This window comes from Hyla sarda, chromosome 4 (genome assembly GCF_029499605.1).
Source record: "Hyla sarda isolate aHylSar1 chromosome 4, aHylSar1.hap1, whole genome shotgun sequence".
Classification (NCBI taxonomy): domain Eukaryota; kingdom Metazoa; phylum Chordata; class Amphibia; order Anura; family Hylidae; genus Hyla; species Hyla sarda.
The window spans coordinates 13624402-13647720 of record NC_079192.1 but is presented as its reverse complement, the minus strand read 5'-3'; the positions used below and the strand labels follow the sequence as shown (position 1 = coordinate 13647720).

At 51.3% G+C, this 23319-nt stretch overlaps 1 long non-coding RNA gene across 1 annotated transcript in view; it reads left to right on the top strand.

Annotated features, from left to right (window-relative positions):
* Nucleotides 1-22514, top strand: part of LOC130367557 (uncharacterized) — a 54653-nt gene extending 32139 nt beyond the window's left edge. Inside the window, exons 2-3 of the long non-coding RNA XR_008892104.1 lie at nt 13697-13801; nt 22435-22514. This is a non-coding gene — a long non-coding RNA (uncharacterized LOC130367557). The remainder of the gene's footprint in view (nt 1-13696; nt 13802-22434) is intronic.
* Nucleotides 22515-23319: the final 805 nt, after the last annotated feature.

Genomic DNA, 23319 nt, shown 5'->3' with positions numbered 1-23319 from the left:
GTACCTCCACCACACACACCTGTACCTCCACCACACACACCCCTGTACCTCCACCACACACACACACCCCTGTACCTCCACCACACACACACACCCCTGTACCTCCACCACACACACACACCCCTGTACCTCCACCACACACACACACCCCTGTACCTCCACCACACACACACACCCCTGTACCTCCACCACACACACACCCCTGTACCTCCACCACACACACACACACACACACACACACACCTGTACCTCCACACACACACACACACACACACACACACACACCTGTACCTCCACCACACACACACACACACACACCTGTACCTCCACCACACACACACACACACACCTCTGTACCTCCACCACCACACACACACCTCTGTACCTCCACCACCACACACACACCTCTGTACCTCCACCACCACACACACACCTCTGTACCTCCACCACCACACACACACCTCTGTACCTCCACCACCACACACACACCTCTGTACCTCCACCACCACACACACACCTGTGCCTCCTCCACCACCACACACACCCCTGTACCTCCACCACACACACACACACACACACACACACACACACACACACACACACACACCTGTACCTCCACCACACACACACCTGTACCTCCACCACCACCACACACCTGTACCTCCACCACCACACACACCTGTACCTCCACCACACACACACACCTGTGCCTCCTCCACCACCACACACACCCCTGTACCTCCACCACACACACACACCTCTGTACCTCCACCACCACACACACACCTGTACCTCCACCACCACACACACACCTGTACCTCCACCACACACACACACACACACACACACACACACCTGTACCTCCACCACACACACACACACACACACACACACACACACACACACACACACACACCTGTACCTCCACCAACACACACACACACACACACACACACACACACCTGTACCTCCACCACACACACACACACACACACACACACACACACACACACACACCTGTACCTCCACCACCACACACACACACACACACACACCTGTACCTCCACCACCACACACACACACACACACACACCTGTACCTCCACCACCACACACACACCTGTACCTCCACCACACACACACACACCTGTACCTCCACCACACACACACACACACACACACACACCTGTGCCTCCTCCACCACCACACACACCCCTGTACCTCCACCACACACACACCTCTGTACCTCCACCACCACACACACCTGTACCTCCACCACACACACGCCTGTACCTCCACCACACACACACACACACCTGTACCTCCACCACACACACACACCTGTACCTCCACCACACACACACACACCTGTACCTCCACCACACACACACACACACACACACACACACACACACACACCTGTACCTCCACCACCACCACACACACCCCTGTACCTCCACCACACACACACACACACACACCTGTACCTCCACCACCACCACACACCCCTGTACCTCCACCACCACACACACACCTGTACCTCCACCACACACACACACACACACACACACACACACACACACACCTGTACCTCCACCACCACCACACACCCCTGTACCTCCACCACACACACACACACACACACACACACACACCTGTACCTCCACCACACACACACACACACACACACACCTGTACCTCCACCACACACACACACACACACACACACACACACCTGTACCTCCACCACACACACACACACACACACACCTGCACCTCCACCACACACACACACACACACACACACACACACCTGTACCTCCACCACACACACCTGTACCTCCACCACACACACACACACCTGTACCTCCACCACACACACACACACACACACACACACACCTGTACCTCCACCACACACACACACACCTGTACCTCCACCACACACACACACACACACACCTGTACCTCCACCACACACACACCTGTACCTCCACCACACACACCCCTGTACCTCCACCACACACACACACCCCTGTACCTCCACCACACACACACACCCCTGTACCTCCACCACACACACACACACCTGTACCTCCACCACACACACACACCCCTGTACCTCCACCACACACACACACCCCTGTACCTCCACCACACACACACACCCCTGTACCTCCACCACACACACACCCCTGTACCTCCACCACACACACACACACACACACACACACACACACACACCTGTACCTCCACACACACACACACACCTGTACCTCCACCACACACACACACACACACACCTGTACCTCCACCACACACACACACACACCTGTACCTCCACCACACACACACACCTGTACCTCCACCACACACACACACACACGCACACCTGTACCTCCACCACCACCACACACACACACACACACACACACACACACCTCTGTACCTCCACCACCACACACACACCTCTGTACCTCCACCACCACACACACACCTCTGTACCTCCACCACCACACACACACCTCTGTACCTCCACCACCACACACACACCTCTGTACCTCCACCACCACACACACACACACCTGTACCTCCACCACCACACACACACACAAGTGTACCTCCTCCACCACTACACACACCTGTACCTCCACTACACACACACACACACACACACACACACACCTGTACCTCCACTACACACACACACACACGCACCTCTGTACCTCCACCACCACACACACACCTGTACCTCCACCACCACACACACACCTGTGCCTCCTCCACCACCACACACACCCCTGTACCTCCACCACACACACACACACACCTGTACCTCCACCACCACACACACACACACACCTGTACCTCCACCACACACACCTGTACCTCCACCACACACACACCTGTACCTCCACCACACACACACACCCCTGTACCTCCACCACACACACGCACACCCCTGTACCTCCACAACACACCTGTACCTCCACCACACACACACACACACCTGTACCTCCACCACACACACACACACCTTTACCTCCACCACACACACACACACCTGTACCTCCACCACACACACACACACCTGTACCTCCACCACACACACACACCTGTACCTCCACCACACACACACCTGTACCTCCACCACACACACACCTGTACCTCCACACACACACACACCTGTACCTCCACCACACACACACACACCTGTACCTCCACCACACACACACACACACACACACACACACACACACATCTGTACCTCCACCACACACACACACACACCTCTGTACCTCCACCACCACACACACACCTGTACCTCCACCACACACACACACCTCTGTACCTCCACCACCACACACACACCTCTGTACCTCCACCACCACACACACACCTCTGTACCTCCACCACCACACACACACACACCTCTGTACCTCCACCACCACACACACACACACCTCTGTACCTCCACCACCACACACACACACACCTCTGTACCTCCACCACCACACACACACACACCTCTGTACCTCCACCACACACACACACACACACACACACACCTGTACCTCCACCACACACACACACACACCTGTACCTCCACCACACACACACCTGTACCTCCACCACACACACACACCTCTGTACCTCCTCCACCACTACACACACCTGTACCTCCACTACACACACACACACCTGTACCTCCACTACACACACACACACACACACACCTCTGTACCTCCACCACACACACACACCTGTGCCTCCTCCACCACCACACACACCCCTGTACCTCCACCACACACACACACACACACACACACACACACACACACACACCTGTACCTCCACCACACACACACCTGTACCTCCACCACACACACCTGTACCTCCACCACACACACACACACCTGTGCCTCCTCCACCACCACACACACCTGTACCTCCACCACCACACACACACCTGTACCTCCACCACCACCACACACCTGTACCTCCACCACCACACACACACCTGTACCTCCACCACACACACACACCTGTGCCTCCTCCACCACCACACACACCCCTGTACCTCCACCACACACACACACACACCTCTGTACCTCCACCACCACACACACACCTGTACCTCCACCACCACACACACACCTGTACCTCCACCACACACACACACACACACACACACACACCTGTACCTCCACCACACACACACACACACCTGTACCTCCACCACCACACACACACACACACACACACCTGTACCTCCACCACCACACACACACCTGTACCTCCACCACACACACACCTGTACCTCCACCACACACACACACACACACACACCTGTGCCTCCTCCACCACCACACACACCCCTGTACCTCCACCACACACACCTCTGTACCTCCACCACCACACACACGCCTGTACCTCCACCACACACACACACACCTGTACCTCCACCACACACACACACACCTGTACCTCCACCACACACACACCTGTACCTCCACCACACACACACACACACACACACACACACACACACCTGTACCTCCACCACACACACACACCTGTACCTCCTCCACCACCACACACACCTGTACCTCCACCACCACACACACACCTCTGTACTTCCACCACCATACACACATCTGTACATCCACCACACACACACACACCTGTACCTCCACCACCACACACCTGTACCTCCACCACCACACACACACACAAGTGTACCTCCTCCACCACTACACACACCTGTACCTCCACTACACACACACACACACACACACACACACACCTGTACCTCCACTACACACACACACACACGCACCTCTGTACCTCCACCACCACACACACACCTGTACCTCCACCACCACACACACACCTGTGCCTCCTCCACCACCACACACACCCCTGTACCTCCACCACACACACACACACACCTGTACCTCCACCACCACACACACACACACACCTGTACCTCCACCACACACACCTGTACCTCCACCACACACACACCTGTACCTCCACCACACACACACACCCCTGTACCTCCACCACACACACGCACACCCCTGTACCTCCACAACACACCTGTACCTCCACCACACACACACACACACCTGTACCTCCACCACACACACACACACCTTTACCTCCACCACACACACACACACCTGTACCTCCACCACACACACACACACCTGTACCTCCACCACACACACACACCTGTACCTCCACCACACACACACCTGTACCTCCACCACACACACACCTGTACCTCCACACACACACACACCTGTACCTCCACCACACACACACACACCTGTACCTCCACCACACACACACACACACACACACACACACACACACACATCTGTACCTCCACCACACACACACACACACCTCTGTACCTCCACCACCACACACACACCTGTACCTCCACCACACACACACACCTCTGTACCTCCACCACCACACACACACCTCTGTACCTCCACCACCACACACACACCTCTGTACCTCCACCACCACACACACACACACCTCTGTACCTCCACCACCACACACACACACACCTCTGTACCTCCACCACCACACACACACACACCTCTGTACCTCCACCACCACACACACACACACCTCTGTACCTCCACCACACACACACACACACACACACACACCTGTACCTCCACCACACACACACACACACCTGTACCTCCACCACACACACACCTGTACCTCCACCACACACACACACCTCTGTACCTCCTCCACCACTACACACACCTGTACCTCCACTACACACACACACACCTGTACCTCCACTACACACACACACACACACACACCTCTGTACCTCCACCACACACACACACCTGTGCCTCCTCCACCACCACACACACCCCTGTACCTCCACCACACACACACACACACACACACACACACACACACACACACCTGTACCTCCACCACACACACACCTGTACCTCCACCACACACACCTGTACCTCCACCACACACACACACACCTGTGCCTCCTCCACCACCACACACACCTGTACCTCCACCACCACACACACACCTGTACCTCCACCACCACCACACACCTGTACCTCCACCACCACACACACACCTGTACCTCCACCACACACACACACCTGTGCCTCCTCCACCACCACACACACCCCTGTACCTCCACCACACACACACACACACCTCTGTACCTCCACCACCACACACACACCTGTACCTCCACCACCACACACACACCTGTACCTCCACCACACACACACACACACACACACACACACCTGTACCTCCACCACACACACACACACACCTGTACCTCCACCACCACACACACACACACACACACACCTGTACCTCCACCACCACACACACACCTGTACCTCCACCACACACACACCTGTACCTCCACCACACACACACACACACACACACCTGTGCCTCCTCCACCACCACACACACCCCTGTACCTCCACCACACACACCTCTGTACCTCCACCACCACACACACGCCTGTACCTCCACCACACACACACACACCTGTACCTCCACCACACACACACACACCTGTACCTCCACCACACACACACCTGTACCTCCACCACACACACACACACACACACACACACACACACACCTGTACCTCCACCACACACACACACCTGTACCTCCTCCACCACCACACACACCTGTACCTCCACCACCACACACACACCTCTGTACTTCCACCACCATACACACATCTGTACATCCACCACACACACACACACCTGTACCTCCACCACCACACACCTGTACCTCCACCACCACACACACACACACACACACACACACACACACACACACTCTGTACCTCCACTACACACACCTACCTGTACTTCCTCCACCACCACACACACCTGTACCTCCACCACACACACACACACACACCTGTACCTCCACCACACACACACACACACACACACCTGTACCTCCACCACACACACACACACCTGTACCTCCACCACACACCCCCTGTACCTCCACCACACACACACACACATACACACCTACCTGTACCTCCACCACACACACACACACCTACCTGTACCTCCTCCACCACCACACACACCTGTACCTCCACCACACACACACACCTGTACCTCCACCACACACCCCCTGTACCTCCACCACACACATACACACACACATACACACCTACCTGTACCTCCACCACACACACACACCTACCTGTACCTCCACCACACACACACCTACCTGTACCTCCACCACACACACACACCTACCTGTACCTCCACCACACACACACACACACCTGTACCTCCATCACACACACACACCTGTACCTCCACCACACACACACCTGTACATCCACCACACACACACACACACACCTCTGTACCTCCACCACCACCACACACCTGTACCTCCACCACACACACACACACCTGTACCTCCACCACACACACACACACCTGTACCTCCACCACACACACACACACACACACACACACACACACACACACACACACACACCTGTACCTCCACCACACACACACACACACACACACCTGTACCTCCACCACACACACACACACACCTGTACCTCCACCACACACACACACACACCTGTACCTCCACCACACACACACACACACCTGTACCTCCACCACACACACACACCTGTACCTCCACCACACACACACACACCTGTACCTCCACCACACACACACACACACACACACACACACACACACACACACACACACACACACACACCTGTACCTCCACCACACACACACACACACCTGTACCTCCACCACACACACACACACACCTGTACCTCCACCACACACACACACACACACCTGTGCCTCCTCCACCACCACACACACCCCTGTACCTCCACCACACACACACCCCTGTACCTCCACCACACACACACACCTCTGTACCTCCACCACACACACGCCTGTACCTCCACCACACACACGCCTGTACCTCCACCACACACACGCCTGTACCTCCACCACACACACACACCTGTACCTCCACCACACACACACACACCTGTACCTCCACCACACACACACACACACACACACACACACACACACCTGTACCTCCTCCACCACCACACACACCTGTACTTCCACCACCACACACACACCTCTGTACTTCCACCACCACACACACACATGTACATCCACCACACACACACACACATGTACATCCACCACACACACACACACCTGTACCTCCACCACCACACACCTGTACCTCCACCACCACACACAAACACACACACACACACTCTGTACCTCCACCACACACACCTACCTGTACTTCCTCCACCACCACACACACCTGTACCTCCACCACACACACACACACCTGTACCTCCACCACACACACACACACACCTGTACCTCCACCACACACACACACACCTGTACCTCCACCACACACACACACACCTGTACCTCCACCACACACACACACACACACCTGTACCTCCACCACACACACACCTGTACCTCCACCACACACCCCCTGTACCTCCACCACACACACACACATACACACCTACCTGTACCTCCACCACACACACACACCTACCTGTACCTCCTCCACCACCACACACACCTGTACCTCCACCACACACACACACCTGTACCTCCACCACACACACACACACCTACCTGTACCTCCACCACACACACACCTACCTGTACCTCCACCACACACACACCTACCTGTACCTCCACCACACACACACACACACCTACCTGTACCTCCACCACACACACACACACACCTACCTGTACCTCCACCACACACACACACACCTACCTGTACCTCCACCACACACACACACACCTGTACCTCCACCACACACACACACCTGTACATCCACCACACACACACACACACCTCTGTACCTCCACCACCACCACACACCTGTACCTCCACCACACACACACACACCTGTACCTCCACCACACACACACACACACCTGTACCTCCACCACACACACACACACACACACACACACCTGTACCTCCACCACACACACACACCTGTACCTCCTCCACCACCACACACACCCCTGTACCTCCACCACACACACACACACACACACACACACACACACACACACACACACACCTCTGTACCTCCACCACCACACACACACCTGTACCTCCACCACACACACCGCTGTACCTCCACCACCACACACACACCTGTACCTCCACCACACACACACACACACACACACCTGTACCTCCACCACACACACACACACACCTGTACCTCCACTACACACACACCTCTGTACCTCCACCACCACACACACCTGTACCTCCACCACCACACACACACCTGTGCCTCCTCCACCACCACACACACCCCTGTACCTCCACCACACACACACACACACACCTGTACCTCCACCACCACACACACACCTGTACCTCCACCACACACACACACACCTGTACCTCCACCACACACACACACACACCTGTACCTCCACCACACACACACACACCTGTACCTCCACCACACACACACACCTGTACCTCCACCACACACACACACACCTGTACCTCCACCACACACACCTGTACCTCCACCACACACACACCTGTGCCTCCTCCACCACCACACACACCCCTGTACCTCTTCCACACACACCCCTGTACCTCCACCACACACACCTGTACCTCAACCACCACACACACACCTGTGCCTCCTCCACCACCACACACACCCCTGTACCTCCACCACACACATACACACACACACACACACACACACACACACACCTCTGTACCTCCACCACCACACACACACCTGTACCTCCACCACCACACACACACCTGTACCTCCACCACACACACACACACACACACCTGTACCTCCACCACACACACACCTGTACCTCCACCACACACACACACACACACACACACACACACCTGTGCCTCCTCCACCACCACACACACCCCTGTACCTCCACCACACACACACACACACACACACACATCCACACCTCTGTACCTCCACCACCACACACACCTGTACCTCCACCACACACACACACACACACGCCTGTACCTCCACCACACACACACACACGCCTGTACCTCCACCACACACACACGCCTGTACCTCCACCACACACACACACACGCCTGTACCTCCACCACACACACACACACGCCTGTACCTCCACCACACACACACACACACACACACACACACACCTGTACCTCCACCACACACACACACACACACACACACCTGTACCTCCACCACCACACACACCTGTACCTCCACCACCACACACACACCTCTGTACTTCCACCACCACACACACACCTGTACATCCACCACACACACACACACACACCTGTACCTCCACCACCACACACCTGTACCTCCACCATCACACACACACACTCTGTACCTCCACCACACACACCTACCTGTACTTCCTCCACCACCACACACACCTGTACCTCCACCACACACACACACACCTGTACCTCCACCACACACACCTGTACCTCCACCACACACACACACACCTGTACCTCCACCACACACACACACACACCTGTACCTCCACCACACACACACACACACCTGTACCTCCACCACACACACACACACACCTGTACCTCCACCACACACACACACACACACACACACACACCTGTACCTCCACCACACACCCCCTGTACCTCCACCACACACACACCTACCTGTACCTCCTTCACCACCACACACACCTGTACCTCCACCACACACACACACACCTGTACCTCCACCACACACACACACACACCTGTACCTCCACCACACACACACACACACCTGTACCTCCACCACACACACACACACACCTGTACCTCCACCACACACACACACACACACACACACACACACACACACACACCTGTACCTCCACCACACACCCCCTGTACCTCCACCACACACACACACCTACCTGTACCTCCTTCACCACCACACACACCTGTACCTCCACCCCACACACACACACACACACACACACACACACACACACACACCTGTACCTCCACCACACACCCCCTGTACCTCCACCACACACACACACCTACCTGTACCTCCTTCACCACCACACACACCCCCTGTACCTCCACCACACACACACACACACACACACACACACACCTACCTGTACCTCCACCACACACACACCTACCTGTACCTCCACCACACACACACACCTACCTGTACCTCCACCACACACACACACCTACCTGTACCTCCACCACACACACACACACACACACACACACACCTACCTGTACCTCCACCACACACACACACACCTGTACCTCCACCACACACACACACCTGTACATCCACCACACACACACACACCTCTGTACCTCCACCACACACCTGTACCTCCACCACACACACACACACACACCTGTACCTCCACCACACACACACACACACACCTGTACCTCCACCACACACACACACACCTGTACCTCCACCACACACACACACACACACACACACCCCTGTACCTTCACCACACACACACACACACACACCTCTGTACCTCCACCACACACACACACACCTGTACCTGTACCTCCACCACACACACCTGTACCTCCAACACACACACACACACACACACACACACGCACACACACACACACACACCGCTGTACCTCCACCACCACCACACACCTGTACCTCCACCACACACACACACACACCTGTACCTCCACCACACACACACACACCTGTACCTCCTCCACCACCACACACACCCCTGTACCTCCACCACACACACACACACACACACACACACCTGTACCTCCACCACACACACACACAAACACACACCTGTACACACACACACACACACACACACACCTGTACCTCCACCACCACACACACACACACACCTGTACCTCCACCACCACACACACACACACACACACACACACACACACACACCTGTACCTCCACCACCACACACACACACCCCCTGTACCTTCACCACACACACACACACACACACACCTACCTGTACCTCCTCCTCCACCACCACACACACCTGTACCTCCACCACACACACACACCTGTACCTCCACCACACACACACACCTGTACCTCCACACACACACACACACACCTGTACCTCCACCACACACACCTGTACCTCCACCACACACACACACCTGTACCTCCACCACACACACACCTGTACCTCCACACACACACACACCTGTACCTCCACCACACACACCCCCTGTACCTCCACCACACACACACACACACACACACACACACCTACCTGTACCTCCACCACACACACACACACACACACACCTACCTGTACCTCCTCCACCACCACACACACCTGTACCTCCACCACACACACACACACACACACACCTACCTGTACCTCCACCACACACACACACACACACCTACCTGTACCTCCACCACACACACACACACACACACCTACCTACCTGTACCTCCACCACACACACACACACACACACCTACCTGTACCTACACCACACACACACACACACACACACACACCTACCTGTACCTCCACCACACACACACACACCTACCTGTACCTCCTCCACCACCACACACACACCTGTACCTCCACCACACACACACACACACACACACACACACACACCTGTACCTCCACCACACACACACCTACCTGTACCTCCACCACACACACACACACACACACACACCTACCTGTACCTCCACCACACACACACACACACCTACCTGTACCTCCACCACACACACACACACACACACACACACACACACACACACACACACACACACCTCTCTGTACCTCCACCACCACCACACACACACCTGTACCTCCACCACACACACACACACACACACACACACACACACCTGTACCTCCACCACACACACCCCCTGTATCTCCACCACACACACACACACACACACACACACACACCTACCTGTACCTCCACCACACACACCTACCTGTACGTCCTCCACCACCACACACACCTGTACCTCCACCACACACACACACACACCTACCTGTACCTCCACCACACACACACACACACACACACACACACACACACCTACCTGTACCTCCACCACACACACACACACACACACCTACCTGTACCTCCACCACACACACACACACACACACACACACACACACCTACCTGTACCTCCACCACACACACACACACACACACACACACACACACCTACCTGTACCTCCACCACACACACACACACACACACACACACACACACACCTACCTGTACCTCCACCACACACACACACACACACACACACACACACACACACACACCCCTACCTGTACCTCCACCACACACACACCTGTACCACCATGCTGACGGATTCCTTCTGTGAAAGTGGTTTGTCCACTAAACTAATACTATGTCTGCTGCTGGTGGTCTTACTGCTGGTCATCATAGTACTATGCACAGTGCAGAGGGTTGGACTATGGACCTCCATTATTTTGATTAATATCCGGATGTTTCCTTATATATCTAATGGACGTTCTCTCTTCACTTTCAGAATCTAGTCAGTGAGTCTGCCATCTTGTGGTCATCATCTGGAGATGCTACTCACATGAGGGACACTACTTACCGGTCTGCCACCTAGTGGGTTATATCCTGGAATGTGAGTAAGGAATGGTGGACATCACTGCTGGGAGGTCATCTGTCTGGGAGGTGTCTATTGTAACTAATGATCCTCGTGTAGGTTATTGCTGGTGGTTCTGGTGATTCCTCTTAACCCCTTAAGGACCCAGCCCAAATATTCCTTAAGGACCCGGCCATTTTTTGAACATCTGACCACTGTCACTTCAAGCATTAATAACTCTGGGATGCTTTCACCTTTCATTCTGATTCCGAGATTTTTTTGTGACATATTCTACTTTGTTAGTTGTAAAATTTTGCCGATACTTGTATCATTTCTTGGTGAAAAATTCCAAAATTTGATGAGAAAATTTAAAATTTAGCATTTTTTTTTTTTTTTACTTTGAAGCACTCTGCTTATAAGGAAAATGGATATTTCAAATAAATGATACATTGATTCACATACAATATGTCTACTTTATATTTGCATCATAAAGTTGACATGTTTTTACTTTTGGAAGACATCAGATGGCTTTAAAGTTCAGCAGAAATTTTCAAATTTTTCACAAAATCTTCAAAATTTGGAATTTTTCAGGGACCAGTTCAGTTTTGAAGTGGATTTGAAGGGCCTTCGTATTAGAAATACACCACAAATGACCCAATTATAAAAACTGCACCCCCTCAAAGTATTCAAAAGGACATTCAGTAAGTTTAACCCTTTAGGTGTTTCACAGAAATAGCAGCAAAGTGAAGGAGAAAATTCAGAATCTTCTTTTTTTTACACTCGCATGTTCTCGTAGACCCAGTTTTTGAATTTTTACAAGGGGTAATAGGAGAAAAAGCCCCCACAATTTGTAACCCAATTTCTCTCGAGTATGGAAATACCTCATGTGTATGTCAAGTGTTCGGCGGGCGCAGTAGAGGGCTCAGAAGGGAAGGAGCAACAATGGGATTTTGGAGAGTGAATTTTTCTGAAATGGTTTTTGGGGGGCATGTCACATTTAGAAAGACCCTATGGTGCCAGAACAGCAGAAAACCCCACATGGCATACCATTTTGGAAACTACACCCCTCAAGGCACATAACAAGGGGTCCAGTGAGCCTTAACACCCAACAGGTGTTTGACAACTGTTTGTTTAAAATCGGATGTGTAAATGGGGGAAAAAAAAAATTCACTAAAGTGCAGTTTTCCCCCCAAATTTACCATTTTTACAATGGGTAATGGGAGAAAATGCCCCCCCCCCCCCCCCCACAATTTTCTTGTAACCCCCATCTTTTCTGAGTATCGAAATACCCCATGTTAGGACGTAAAATGCTCTGCTGGCGAACTACAATGCTCAGAAGAGGAGTCACATTTGGCTTTTTGAAAGCAACTTTTGCTGAAATGATTTTTTTGGGGGGCATGTCGCATTTAGGAAGCCCCTGTGGTGCCAGAACAGCAAAAAACACCCACATGGCATACTATTTTGGAAACTACACCCCTCAAGGAACATGACAAGGCATACAGTGAGCGTTAACCACCCACAAGTGTTTGACGACTTTTTGTTAAAGTTGGATGTGTAAATGAAAAAAACATTTTATTTTTTTTTACTAAAATGCAGTTTTTTTTTTACTAAATTTAAATTTTTTACAAGGGGTAATAGTAGAAAATGACCCCCAAAATTTATAACCCCATTTCTTCTGAGTATTGAAATACCCCATGTGTGGACGTAAAGTGCTCTGCTGGTGAACTACAATGCTCAGCAGAGGAGGAGCACTATTGAGCTTTTGGAAAGAGAATTCGTTTGGAATGGCAGTCAAGGGCCATGTGCATTTACAATTGCAGTGGTCTATAAACTGTAGCCCTCCAGATGTTGCAAAACTGCAAATCCCAGCATGCTCAAACAGCAAACAGCTGTCTCACCATGCTGGGAGTTGTAGTTGCGTAACCTCCAGCTGTTGCATAACTACATCTCCCAGCATGCCCTTCGGTGATTAGTACATGCTGGGAGTTGTAGTTTTGCAACAGCTGGAGGCACACTGGTTGGAAAATTCTGAGTTAGGTAACAGAACCTAACTGAAGGCTGAAGGTTTTCCAACCAGTGTGCCTCCAGCTGTTGCAAAAGTACAACTCCCAGCATGCACTGTCAGTGCATGCTGGGAGTTGTGGTTTTGAAACAGCTGGAGGTTTGTCCTCCCATGTGAACGTACAGGGTACATTCACACGGGCAGGTTTACACTAAGTTTCCTGCTTCAAGTTTGGTCTGTGGCAAATTTTTCGCCGTAGCTCAAACTCCTAGCGGGAAACTCACTGTAACCGGCCAGTGCGAATGTACCCTAAAAACACTACACTACACTACACTAACACATAATAAAGGGTAAAACACTACATATACACCCCCTTACACTGTCCCCCGAATAAAAATGAAAAACGAATTGTACGGCAGTGTTTCCAAACCGAGCCTCCAGCTGTTGCAAAACAACAACTCCCAGCATTTTCGGACAGCCACTGACTGTCCAGGCATTCTAGGAGTTAAACAATAGTTGGAGGCACCCTGTTTGGGAATTACTGGTGTAGAATACCCCTATGTCCACCCCTATGCAATTCCTAGTTTAGTCCTCAAATGCACATGGCGCTCTCTCACTTCAAGAGCCCTGTCGCATTTCAAGGAAACAGTTTAGGGCCACATATGGGGTATTTCCGTAATTGGGGAAAAATTGCACTACACATTTTGGGGGGCTTTTTCTCCTTTTACTCCTTATGAAAAGGAAAAGTTGGGGGTTACACCAGCCTGTAAAAGTAAAGGAAAAAAGCCCCCCAAAATTAGTAACGCAATTTCTCCTGAGTACGGAAATACCCCATATGTGGGCATAAAATGCTCTGCAGATGCACAACAAGGCTCAGGAGTGAGAGCGCACTATGTACATTTGAGGCCTAAATTGGTGATTTGCACAGGTTCTGACATAAACGCAAAAAAATAAATACCGACATGTGACCCCATTTTGGAAACTGCACGCCCCCACGGAAAGTAACAAGGGGTATAGTGAGCCTGAACACCCCACAGGTGTTTGACGAATTTTCATTAAATTTGGATGGGAAAATGAGAAAAAAAGAAATTTTCACTAAAATGCTGGTGTTACCCTAAATTTTTCATTTTAACAAGGTAAAATAGGAAAAAAGACCCCCAAAATGTGTAACCCCATTTCTTCTGAGTAAGCACATACCCCATATGTGGATGTAAAGTGCTCTGCGGGCGAACTACAATGCTCAGAAGAGAAGGAGCGCCATTGGGATTTTGAAGAGAAAATGTGTCCGGAATTGAAGGCCACATGAGTTTACAAAGCCCCCATAGTGCCAGAACAATGGACCCCCCCCCCCCACATGTGACCCCATTTTGGAAACTACACCCCTCATGTAATGTAATAAGGGGTGCAGTGAGCATTTACGCCCCACAGGTGTCTGACAGATTTTTGGAACAGTGGTCCGTTAAAATGAGAAATTTTATTTCTCATTTGCATAGTCCACTGTTCCAAAGATCTGTCACACGCCAGTGGGGTGTAAATACTCACTGCACCCCTTATTAAATTCTGTGAAGGGTGTAGTTTCCAAAATGGGATCACATGTGGGGGGGGGGGGTCCACTGTTCTGGCACCACAGGGGGCTTTGTAAATGCACATGGCCCCTGACTACCATTCCAACGAATTCTCTTTCCAAAAGCTCAATGGCGCTCCTACTCTTCTGAGCATTGTATTTCGCCCACAGAGCATTTTACGTCCTAACATGGAGTATTTCCAAACTCAGAAGAGATGGGGTTACAAATTTTGGGGGGCATTCTTTCCCATAACCCTTTGTAAAAATGGTAAATTTGGGGAAGAAACTGCACTTTAGTGAGTTTTATTTTTTTCATTTGCACATCCGATTTTAACGAAAAGTCGTCAAACAACTGCGTGGTGTTAAAGCTCACTGGACCCCTTGTTACGTGCCTTAAGGGGTGTAGTTTCCAAAATGGTATGCCATGTGGGGTTTTCTGCTGTTCTGGCACCATAGGGGCTTCCTAAATATGACATGCCCCCCAAAAACCATTTCAGCAAAATTCACTCTCCAAAATCCCATTGTTGCTCCTTCCCTTCTGAGCCCTCTACTGCGCCCGCCGAACACTTGACACACATATGAGGTATTTCCTTACTCGAGAGAAACTGGGTTACAAATTTTTGGAGGCTTTTTTTTTCCCTATTACCACTTGTAAAAATTCAAAAACTGGGTCTACAAGAACATGTGAGTGTAAAAAAGGAAGATTTTGAATTTTCTCCTTCACTTTGCTGCTATTCCTGTGAAACACCTAAAGGGTTAACAAACTTACTGAATGTCATTTTGGATACTTTAAAGGGTTCAGTTTTTATAATTGGGTCATTTGTGGTGTATTTCTAATAGGGAAGGCCCTTCAAATCCACTTCAAACCTGAACTGGTCCCTGAAAAATTCAGATTTTTAAAATTTTGTGAATAATTGGAAAATTGCTGCTGAACTTTTTGAAGTCCTCTGATGTCTTCCAAAAGTAAAAACATCTCAACTTTATGATGCAATCATTAAGTAGACATATTGTATATGTGAAAAAATATATAATTTATTTGGAATGTCTATTTTCCTTAAAAGCAGAGAGCTTCAAAGTTAGAAAAATGCTAAATTTTCTAATTTTTCATCAAATTTTGGAATTTTTCACCAAGAAATGATGCAAGTGTCGACAAAAATTTACCACTACCATAAAGTAGAATATGTCACGAAAAAACAATCTCGGAATCAGAATGAGAAGTAAAAGCATCCCAAAGTTATTAATGCTTAAAGTGACAGTGGTCAGATTTGCAAAAAATGCTCCCGTCCTTAGGGTCATAATGGGCTCCGTCCCCAAGGGGTGCAGTGAGTATTTACACCCCACTGGCGTTTGACAGATCTTTGGAACAGTGGGCTGTGCAAATGGAAAATTTAAAGGAGTACTCTGATATAAAAAATGGCACCATAGCGAAGTGCTCTTGAATACCTTTCATTAGAGGTACTGATCGGCAAAATCGGTCCAGCCGTTATCCTGCAATCCTTCCCGGTAATTTTGCTCACTTCCGGGTACTGTAAGCATGGCCTTGACGTCACCAATGACGTTTTCCCAGCATGCTTACTTCTCTTCTTCCGCTCCCAACCCCTCCCTCACTCCTGTTCCCTACCCTACAAATTATAATATGTAATGCCCCAAGCTGCCTCCCCTTCTTGCGATCCCCACCCCCCTGCCGCTACGCCATCTCCTCCCACTCTGCCTCCGCCAATACTCCGCTGCAGTATTGGCATAGGATGCTTTGTGAATATAACAGACAGTTACGGCGGCGTAACTATCTGTTATATTACTGGTTGAACAAAATCACATGTCCGGTCCTTCTATGCTGGCGAGTGCGCATGCGCGCGACTCGCCAGATGATAGGTGGAAGGTTAAATAGACGTTTACTCAGCCCAGCGAATGCCGGCTGAGTAAACGTACAGCATTATGAATATGCAATTTGGGGCGTCACATAGGCGCACTGGATGGGGAGGGCTAACTGAGGGGAGGAAAGGAGAAACGATGACGTATCGTTTCAGAAATGGCCGCTGACACGCACATACAGTGGAACGAAAGTCATAATGCTGTGAGGGAGGCTGCACTTCCGGATACGCAGAAACACATGGATTCTTACACAGAAGGCAATGGAGGTAATTGAGAGTCTTATATAACTTTGTAAATCCTAGCTAATGGTGTAAAAAAGATTTAGGTTAGAGTACTCCTTTAACTTTTCATTTTTACGGACCACTGTTCCAAAAATGTCAGACACCTGTGGGGCGTAAATGCTCACTGCACCCCTTATTACATTACATGAGGTGTGTAGTTTCCCATGTGGGGGGGGGGGGGGTCCATTGTTCTTGCACTATGGGGGCTTTGCAAACACACGTGGCCTTCAATTTCGGACAAATTTTCTCTTCAAAATCCCAATGGCGCTCCTCTTCTGAGCATTGTAGTTCGCCCGCAGAGCACTTTACATTCACATATGGGGTATGGTCTTACTAAGAACACATGGGGTTACAAATTTTAGTTTTTTTTTTTTTCCTTATTTTCCCTTGTGAAAATGAAAAATGTAGGATAACACCAGCATATTAGTGAAAACATTTTTTTTTTTTCATTTTCCCATCCAACTTTAATGAAAATTCGTCAAACACCTGTGGGGTGTTAAGGCTCACTCTACCCCTTGTCACGTTCGGTGAGGGGTGTATTTTCCAAAATGGGGTCACATGTGGGTATTTATTTTTTTTGCGTTTGTCAGAACTGCTGTAAAATCAGCCACCCCTGTGCAAATCACCAATTTAGGCCTCAAATGTACATAGAGCACTCTCACTCCTGAGCCTTGTTGTGCATCCGCAGAGCATTTTACGCCCACATATGGGGTATTTCCGTATTCAGTAGAAATTGCGTTAAAAATTTTGGGTCTTTTTTTTCCTTTTACTGCTTGTGAAAATAAAAAGTATGGGGCAACACCAGCATGTTGGTGCAGTGGTCTCCAACCTGCGGACCTCCAGATGCTGCAAAACTACAACTCCCAGCATGCCCGGACATCCGTTGGCTGTCCGGGCATGCTGGGAGATGTAGTTTTGCAACAACTGGAGGTCTGCAGGTTCGAGATCACTGCTATACGCTGTATCCCTATGCCGTTGGCTGTCCTGGCATGCTGGGAGTTGTAGATTTGCAACATCTGGAGGTCCACAGGTTGGAGACCACTGGCGTACAGTATAGTCCCATCACCGGCAGCCCGCAACAAAGAGGAGGAGGGCAGTGCTTGCGGGTGACATATGTGAGAAGTACCCCGCTGGGCTGATAATTAATTGGGGGGAGCAGAACAGCACTGGCGGGTAACATGATTTGGTGGGGGTGGGGGAGAGCAGAACAGCGCTGGCGGGTAACATGATTTGGTGGGGGGAGCAGAACAGCGCTGGCGGGTAACATGATTTGGTGGTGGGGGGAGCAGAACAGTGCTGGCAGGTAACATGATTTGGTGGAGGGAGCAGAACAGTGCTGGCAGGTAACATGATTTGGCGGGGGGGAGCAGAACAGCGCTGGTGGGTAACATGATTTGGTGGTGGGGGAGAGCAGAACAGCGCTGGCGGGTAACATGATTTGGTGGTGGGGGGAGCAGAACAGCACTGGCGGGTAACATGATTTGGTGGGGGTGGGGGAGAGCAGAACAGCGCTGGCGGGTAACATGATTTGGTGGAGGGAGCAGAACAGCGCTGGCGGGTAACATGATTTGGTGGTGGGGGGAGCAGAACAGCGCTGGCGGGTAACATGATTTGGTGGTGGGGGGAGCAGAACAGCGCTGGCGGGTAACATGATTTGGTGGGGGGGAGCAGAACAGCGCTGGCGGGTAACATGATTTGGTGGGGGGGAGCAGAACAGCGCTGGCGGGTAACATGATTTGGTGGGGGGGAGCAGAACAGCGCTGGCGGGTAACATGATTTGGTGGGGGGAGCAGAACAGCGCTGGCGGGTAACATGATTTGGTGGGGGGGGAGCAGAACAGCGCTGGCAGGTAACATGATTTGGTGGGGGGGAGCAGAACAGCGCTGGCAGGTAACATGATTTGGTGGGGGGGAGCAGAACAGCGCTAGCGGGTAACATGATTTGGTGGGGGGTGAAAGAAATACCGTTATATACCGTGGAACCGCCATAAGTTACAAAAATACCGTGATACGCATATTTTGGTCATACCGCCCAGCTCTACTGCTGGGAGGCCATTTACTGCCTGTAGGGGGGGCTCTATAGTAACATATGGTCCTCTGGTCTGTAGGGGTCTGCTGATGACTCTACATTCTGCTCTTGGGATGTCCTCCCGCCCCTGCCAGGCTATATCTTGGAGGACATTTCAGGACTGGTAGATATCACTGCTGGGAGGCCATTTGCTGCCTGTAGGGGGGGGCTCTATACTCTATAGTAACATATGGTCCTCTCGTCTGTAGGGGTCTGCTGATGACTCTACGTTCTGCTCTTGTGATGTCCTCCCGCCCCTGCCAGGCTATATCTTGGGAGACATTTCAGGACTGGTAGATATCACTGCTGGGAGGCCATTTGCTGCCTGTAGGGGGGGGGGGGGGGGCTCTATAGTAACATATGGTCCTCTGGTCTGTAGGGGTCTGCTGATAACTCTACATTCTGCTCTTGGGATGACCTCCCGCCCCTGCCAGGCTATATCTTGGAGGACATTTCAGGACTGGTAGATATCACTGCTGGGAGGCCATTTGCTGCCTGTAGGGGGGGCTCTATACTATCTAGTAATCTATGGTCCTCTGGTCTGTAGGGGTCTGCTGATGACTCTACGTTCTGCTCTTGTGATGTCCTCATGCCCCTGCCAGGCTATATCTTGGAGGACATTTCAGGACTGGTAGATATCACTGCTGGGAGGCCATTTGCTGCCTGTAGGGGGGGGGGGGGGGGGCTCTATAGTAACATATGGTCCTCTGGTCTGTAGGGGTCTGCTGATAACTCTACATTCTGCTCTTGGGATGACCTCCCGCCCCTGCCAGGCTATATCTTGGAGGACATTTCAGGACTGGTAGATATCACTGCTGGGAGGCCATTTGCTGCCTGTAGGGGGGGCTCTATACTCTATAGTAATCTATGGTCCCCTCTCCTGTAGGTCTTTGGTGACTTCTATTATGTTCTGCTCTTGGGAGATTCTTTCACACTGGTCCGATATACAGGAGCACTCAGATATGGTAATTGTGGATAATGCTGTTTATTGACCGGGATTGTACCATTCTCAGTAGGACTGAACCATTTATTGTCCTTAAGGGGAAAAATATACAACAGGAGACGCCTATAGAACCATGTGGGATTTCACATGTACATGGAGACAACTGGAGACTGTTGGAACTGATCCTAGAAGATCTATGAGAACCTGCAGATACTTCCATATAAATCCTTGCTGACCTCCTTACAAGGTACTTGCTCCATTAGTTGTAATGGTTGCCCTTTTTAAAGGGGGTACTCTGGGGGGTGCCACAAAGTTAAACAGATATGTAAATTACTTCTATATAACAATCTTCATCCTTCCAGTACTTATCAGCTGCTGTATGCTCCAAAGGAAGTTGTGTAGTTCTTTCTAGTCTGACCACAGTGCTCTCTGCTGCCACCTCTGTTCATGTCGGGAACTGTCCAGAGCTGGATAGGTTTACTTTGGGGATTTGCGCCTACTCTGGACAGTTCCTGACATGGACATAGATGTCAGCAGAGAGCACTGTGGTCAGACAGGAAAGATCTACACAGCTTCCTGAGTATATAGCAGCTAAGTACTGGAATGATTAATATATTTAAATAGAAGTAATTTACAAATCTGTTTAACTTTCTGGCACTAGTTGATTCAAAAAAAAAATTGTCCACAGGAGTTCTCCTTTAACCCCTTAACGACGCAGGACGTATATTTACGTCCTGCGCCGGCTCCCGCGATATAAAGCGGGATCGCGCCGCGATCCCGCATCATATTGCGTTGGTCCCGGCGCTCATCAACGGCCGGGACCCGCGG